The sequence below is a fragment of the Mastomys coucha genome, unplaced genomic scaffold (genome assembly GCF_008632895.1).
Source record: "Mastomys coucha isolate ucsf_1 unplaced genomic scaffold, UCSF_Mcou_1 pScaffold21, whole genome shotgun sequence".
NCBI lineage: Eukaryota > Metazoa > Chordata > Mammalia > Rodentia > Muridae > Mastomys > Mastomys coucha.
The window spans coordinates 55,743,309-55,750,397 of record NW_022196904.1 but is presented as its reverse complement, the minus strand read 5'-3'; the positions used below and the strand labels follow the sequence as shown (position 1 = coordinate 55,750,397).

General features: G+C 39.8%; 1 protein-coding gene and 1 non-coding gene across 10 annotated transcripts in view; one reads left to right on the top strand and one right to left on the bottom strand.

Annotated features, from left to right (window-relative positions):
• The window catches only part of Tjp1 (tight junction protein 1), a 358,112-nt gene that overhangs the window by 63,002 nt on the left and 288,021 nt on the right, over positions 1 to 7,089 (top strand). The gene's annotated exons all lie outside the window — the stretch shown is intronic.
• On the bottom strand, positions 3,709 to 3,817 carry LOC116104214. Its single transcript, XR_004123749.1, has one exon. It is a non-coding gene; the product is annotated as a U6 spliceosomal RNA (small nuclear RNA).

The window sequence follows — 7,089 nt, the reverse complement described above, 5'->3', positions numbered from 1 at the left end:
AGCCCTGGCTATCCTGGAACTCACTCTGTAGACCAGGCTGGCCTCGAACTCAGAAATCCACATGCCTCCCAAGGTGACATTTCAATTCTTAATACCTATGGACCAAATGCAAGGGCACCCACATTTGTAAAAGATACATTGCTAAAGTTTAAATCACACCTGAACCATCACACAACAATAGTGGAAGACTTCAATACCCACTTTTGGTAATGAATAGGTCATCCAGACAAAAACTAAACAGATTAGGAATGAAGCTAATAGGTGCTGTGAAGCAAATGAACCTAACAGATATCTACAGAAAATTTCACCCAAACAAAAAAAAGAATACACCTTCTTCTTACCTCACAGAACATTGTCTAATATTGACCACGTACTTGATCACAAAGCAAGTCTCAACAGATACAAAAAAATTGAAATTACTTGCTGCATCCTATCAGACCACCACAGATTAAAGCTGGATTTCAACAACAACAGAAATAATTGAAAGTCTACAAACTCATGGAAACTGAACTACACTCTACTGAATGACTACTAATGAAGGCATAGATAAAGAATTGGAAACTTTCCAGAATTCAATGAAAATTAATACACAACATACCAAATTTATGAGACACAATGAAAGCTGAGGTAAGAGGAAAGTTCATAGAACTAAGTGCCTTCACTAAAAATAAAATAAAATAAAATAAAATAAAATAAATAAAAGGAGAGATCTCATGTGAGCAACGTAACAGTACACCTGAAGCTCTAGAACAAAAAGAAGCAAACACACCCAAGAGAAGTAGAAAGAAGGAAATAATCAAACTCAGGGCTGAAATCAACAAAATAGAAACAAAGTTAACAATGCAAAGAATTAATGAAAAAAAAGAGCTGATTCCTTGAGAAAATAAAAAAGATTGACAAATCCTTAGCCAAACTAACTAAAAGAGAAAAATATCCAAATTAACAAAAATCAGAAATGAAAAGGGAGACACAGACACCAAGGAAATTCAAAGAATTATTAGGTCATACAAGAAAACCTGTGCTCAACAAAATTGGAAAGTCAATTTGAATAGACAATTTTCTCCATAGACACTACTTACCAAAGTTAAATCAAGATCAGATAAACAACTTAAATAGACCTATAACCTCCAAGGAAATAGCAGCAGTCATTGAAAAGTCTCCCAACCTAAAAAAGCCAAGGGCCAGACAGCTTTAATGCAGAATTCCACCAGACTTTCAAAGAAGAACTAATGCCAATACTCCTTAAATTATTCCACAAAATTGAAACAGAAGGAATATTGCCAAATTCATTCTATGAATTTGGTATCACCCTGGTACCCAAACCACAGAAAGATTCAGCAAAGAAAGAGAATTAAAGACCAATTTCCCTCATTAACATAAATGCAAAAATATTCAATAAAATACTTGCAAATTGAATCCAAGAACACATCAAAAGAATTATCCACCATGATCAAGTAGGCTTCATTCTAGAGATGCAGGGATGGTTCAATATCAAACATAATTCACAATATAAACAAACTGAAAGAAAAAAACTAATGATCATCTCATTAGTTGCTGGAAAAGCCTTTGACAAAATGCAACACTCCTTCATGATGCAAGTCATGGATATCAGGGATACAAGGCACATACCTAAACATAATAAGGGCAATTTATAGCAAACCAATAGCCAACATCAAATTAAATGAAGAGAAACTCAAAGCTGTTCCACCTAAATCAGAAATAAGACAAGGTTCTTTCCATATCTATTCATTATAGTACTTGAAGTTCTAACTAGGACAATAAGACAATTAAAGGAGCTCAAGAAGATTCAAATTGGAACTATTTGCAGATGATATGATAGTACACATGAGAAACACCAAAAATTCTACCCAGGAACTCCTACAACTGATAAACACCTTCTGCAAAGTGGCTGGATACAAGATTAACTTTTAAAAAAATCCAGTAGCTCTCTGAGAAAGGTGATGAGAGAGAAATCAGGAAAACACAACCATTCACAATAACCACAAATAATATAAAATCTCTTGGCATAACTATAACCAAGCAAGTGAAAGACCTATATGACAAAAACTTCAAGTTTTTGAAGAAACTGAAAATGATATCAGAAGATTGGAAGATTTCTCATACTCATGGATTGGACCAAATAATAAAAATGGCCATCTTACTCAAATCAGTCTATAGATTCAGCACGATCTCCATCAAAATTCCAAAACAATAGTTTATTGACTTAGAACAAATAATACTTGACTTCATGTGAATAAACAAAAATCCCAGGATAGCTAACACAATTCTATACAATAAAAGAACATCCAGAGCTATCAATATTCCAGATTTCAAGCTGTAGTATAGAGCAATAGTGATCAAAAACAAACAAACAAACAAACAAACAAAAAAACCTCATGATATTGGACCAAAAACAGACATGTTGATAAATGGAATCAAATCGAATACCCAGATGTAAGTTCACAAACCTACGGACATCTGAGTTTTGATAAGCCAAAAATATGAAATGGAAAAAAGAAAACATCTTGAACAAATGATGCTGGTCTAACTGGCTTTCAGTACATGAAAGATTGCTAATAGATCCATACCTATCACCCTAAACAAAACTCAAGTCTAACTGGATCAAGAACCTCACACATTAAATCAGAGACACTGAATCTGATAGAAGAGAAAGTAGGGAATCATCTTGAACACATTGACACAGGAGACAACTTCCTGGACAGAACACTGACAGAGCAGACACTAAGATCAACAATTAAGGAGGCTGGCGAGATGGCTCAGGGGGTAAGAGCACTGACTGCTCTTCTGAAGGTCCTGAGTTCAAACCCAGCAAACACATGGTGGCTCACAACCACCCGTAATGAGATCTGATGCCCTCTTCTGGTGCATCTGAAGACAGCTACAGTGAATTACGCCGGGGCTGCAGCAAGCAGGGCTGGAGCAAGACGGCAGGAGCAAGAAAGGACCTGAGTTCAATTCCCAGCAGCCACATGATGGCTCACAGCCATCTGTACAGCTACAGTGTACTCATACACATAAAATAAATAAATAAATATTTAAAAAAATTAAAAAGATTAACAATTAATAAATATGACATTATGAAACAGAAACACTTCTGTAAGGCAGAAGACACCATCAATGGGACAAAATGGCAGTCTAGAGATTGGGAAAAGATCTTCACCAGTTCCACATCTGATAAAGGGCTGATGTCCAAATATATGAAGAATTCAAGAGACTAGTACATCAACAATATTAGAAAATGGGGTACAGATCTAAACAAAGAATTCTCAATAGAGGAATTTCAAATGGCTGAGGAACCTCTAAAGAAATGTTCAACATCCTTAGCCATCAGAGAAAAGCAAATCAAAACGACTTTCAGATTGCTTACACCTGTCAGAATGGCTAACATAAAAAATACAAGTGACAGCTCTTGCTGGTGAGGATGTGGAGCAAAGAGAACATTCCTCCACTGCTGGCAGGATTGTAAACATGTACTGCTACTTTGGAAATCAATATGGTGGTTTCTCAGAAAACTGGGAATGAATAGATCTCAAGACTCAGCCATACCACTCCTGGACATAAACCCAAAGGATGGTCCATCCTACCACAAGGACACTTGCTCCACCATATTCACAGCAGCTTTATTCATAATAGCCAGAAACTGGAAACAACCCAGATGCCCCTCAACCAAAGAATTTATTTTAAAAAAAATAAATGGAACACTTCACAAATTTGCATGTCATCCTTGCGCAGAGGCCATGCAAATCTTCTCTGTATCATTCCAATTTTTTAGTTTATGTGCTGCCAAAGCAGGCACAAGAATGGATTTTTAAAAACCAAACAAGCAAGCAAACAAACAAAAATGGTACTTTTAAACAAGGAAGTATTACTCAGCTGTTAAAACAAATAAACAACAACAACAAAAAAGAAATAATGAAATTTTCTGGCAAATGAATGGAACTAGAAAAGATCATCTGAGTGAGGTAACCCTGTCCCAGAAAGACAACTATTGTATGTACCCACTTATAAGTGAATATTAGCTATAAGATAAAGTCATGCTAGAATCCACACACCCAGAGAGGCTAGAAACAGGGAGAGGTTAATGAGGGGGATGCAAAGGTCTCCCTGGGAAGGGGAAACAGAATAGATTTCCTTGGTGAATTGGGAGTTGGTGGGGATGGTAACAGGAGGGATCAGGTCGGGGGTATGGAGGCAGAGAATACTGTCAGAGACAACCGGAATGGGGCGGGGGAAGTGACATTTTAAGGGTAAGCTAGAAATCTAACGCAATGGAAACTCCATGGAATCTATGTGGGTGACACTAGTGAGGACTCCTAGTAATGGGAAACAAGAAGGCTGAACCAGCCATCTTCTGTAACCAGGCAAGGCCTCGAGTGGAGGGATTGGGAGATGAATCCAGCCACAAAACCTCCAACCCACAGTTTATCATGCCTGAGGGGTGTGCGGAACCAGAGCCTAGCTTAATTGTCACCGGAAAGACTTCATCCAGCAACTGATGGAAGCAGATGCAGAGTCCTACAGCCAGATATTAGACAGTGCCCTGGGAGTCCCGAAGAGGAAAGGGAGGAAGGAGATTGGAGGACCCATAAGGACATCACGAGCTGAATAATGTCTTGTTTTTGCCCTTTCCGGTTGCTTTTAGATAGTGCTAAAGAAAAGCAACAGCTTATGCAAGAATTGACAAGATAACAGAAGGGGGTTACAGAAGAGCCCTTTAGGAAAGACCAGACACAGGCAGGCAGAGATTTCAGTGCTCCCAAAAGGGGTACTATGTAACCTTTTTAGATTATGACCATAAAAGAAAATACTGAAAACTAAAATTGAGATAAATGCCGCTATTAAGGACAAAAATAGGGCAGATTGGAAAGGAGGCTGAGCCCCTCCGAGGTCACTACCCACGGACGCGAGATAATTGCTTCACTCTGGCCATTAATTTCTGTAGCTCAAGGGCTGACTAAGAACCAAGTGGGAGTGGGGTGTTCTTTAAAGTCCTTGGCTCACATGCTTTTATTTTAATCATACAATTTAAATTATAACATTTAAAGCGAGTTACTGTTGTATAATTTGGGCATATTTATAATTTTGATATATTTGTATCCATACATATAAAATGCCTTGTGGAATACAGACAAAACTGTTGAAACGTTGCCAGAATGATCCCTGGCATTGCAAAACACAAGCATAAATTATAAACCAGACGATGAATAAATTGCACCACATGCAAATATGCAATGTCTACTGATCAGAGAGAGAGGCTTGCAGAAGCGACAAGTCCTCGTAAATGGAAAGAGTGCGCTTGCCCGTGCAGAAGCATCAAGGGACTAGTCCAGAACGTGTGCCTGTCAGAAGGCACTAAGCAACCAACAGATTCACAGGAGAGGAGACAGTAGCAGCTCACTTCTCCCCTCAGGCAGTAAAAAGCAAGCTACAGGGACACCATGTCATAATCCTCACACTGGCGCCAGCCCTGCCCTGTCAAGTGCCAGCAGCCTGCGGAGCACAGTGTGCAGACTTCCTTCCACAGACAGCGGCTTTGCAGACAGCAATCAGAGACTTTCAAGTCAGAGATGTGTACAAGTCATCTCGGGGCGCTATACCCCAAGGTCTACAGGGAAGGGCATTTGTACCCTGGTAAATATTTAACAATAACTAAAGAGAGGAAGGAGAAAAAAAAGCATAACCATGAGGCTGTTTCTGAAACTGAAAAAAAAAAAACTTAAATTGCTCACATTCTGAGTCGGGATGCATCTATTCCTAACAGGCTTCAATCTTATGCATTTGTTTATTTAGTCAGGGACAAGGTCTCACGTAGGTCAGGCTAGTCTCAAACATGCTATGTAACTGAAGATGACATCACACTTCTGATCCTGGTGCCTCCTCCTCCCAAGTGCTGGGCTTCTAGACAGACATGTGCCACCATGCCTGGCTCTATGTAGAGCTGGAGACCAAACCCAGGAATGCTAGGCAAGCATCCACCACCTAAGCTGCCTCCTAGCCCTAATCTTTACACTTGCTACAAGGAACAAGTAACTTCTTAAGAACCCCCCATTATGTCTGTCAAACACAGTTCTACTTTCTTCTCCTGAGAAACGGAAATCTCCATTTGTTTCCACAAGAGGAAGGCTGGTCCCCTGGGTGCACCTGAGTCCTGCCATCTTGGAGACATCTCAGGATTACGGACTATCACAACGAAGGCATCCTTTTTGCCTCTGGCTGCATGCTTGCCAAGGGATGATGGGTCCTAATCTTCAATTTCCTGAGTATTCTTTCCACCAAGAGCCTTGGTCTCTCATGTCCCTACACTAGATACAGATGAGTCAAGTAAACTGAGAGACTTAAAACTAAACCTGGTGGGGCATCTGAGTGCCTAAAACAATCTCATGTCCATCAGTGAGAAACAAACGACATAATACAAGCATTATCACGAGACAAATAGGGAACACACCAAAAAAAATTACGAACTAAGTTTTATTTCTTCTACTAATCACCAAAAAATGCACACTGTTTCTACATGGGAAGCAGTGTCTACTGTGGCGAAGCAGAAAAGGCTGCTGCCAAGACCAGTCTCTAGAGCTTGGCCATGTGCTGCAGGTCTGAAATCCCAGCTGCTCCAGAAGCTGAGGCAGGAGGATCACAAGTTCAAAGCCTGCCTGGGTAGTTCAGTGAAACCCTGCCATTTTAAAAAGAAACAATTTTCAAGGCTGGGTGTGGTGGGGGAAGAGGCAGGCAAATCTCCATGAGTTCAAGACCAGCCTGGTTTACATAATGAGTTCCAGGACAGCCAGAGCTACAAAGAGATCCACACAGTTTTGAGAACCTGTATTAAAAACAAACAAAACACTAACAACAACAACAATAATAATTTTTAAATATAAAAAAGCCATTGGAATGGAGCTCAGTGGCAAAGCATTTGCCTGACACATGCAAAACCTTGGGTTTGATCAGCATGCCACAAAAGGAAAGAAAAGGGAAAGAAAGAAAGCAAGAAAGAGGGAGGGAGGGCCGGGCGGTGGTGGCGCACGTCTTTAATCCTAGCACTTGGGAGGCAGAGGCAGGCGGATTTCTGAG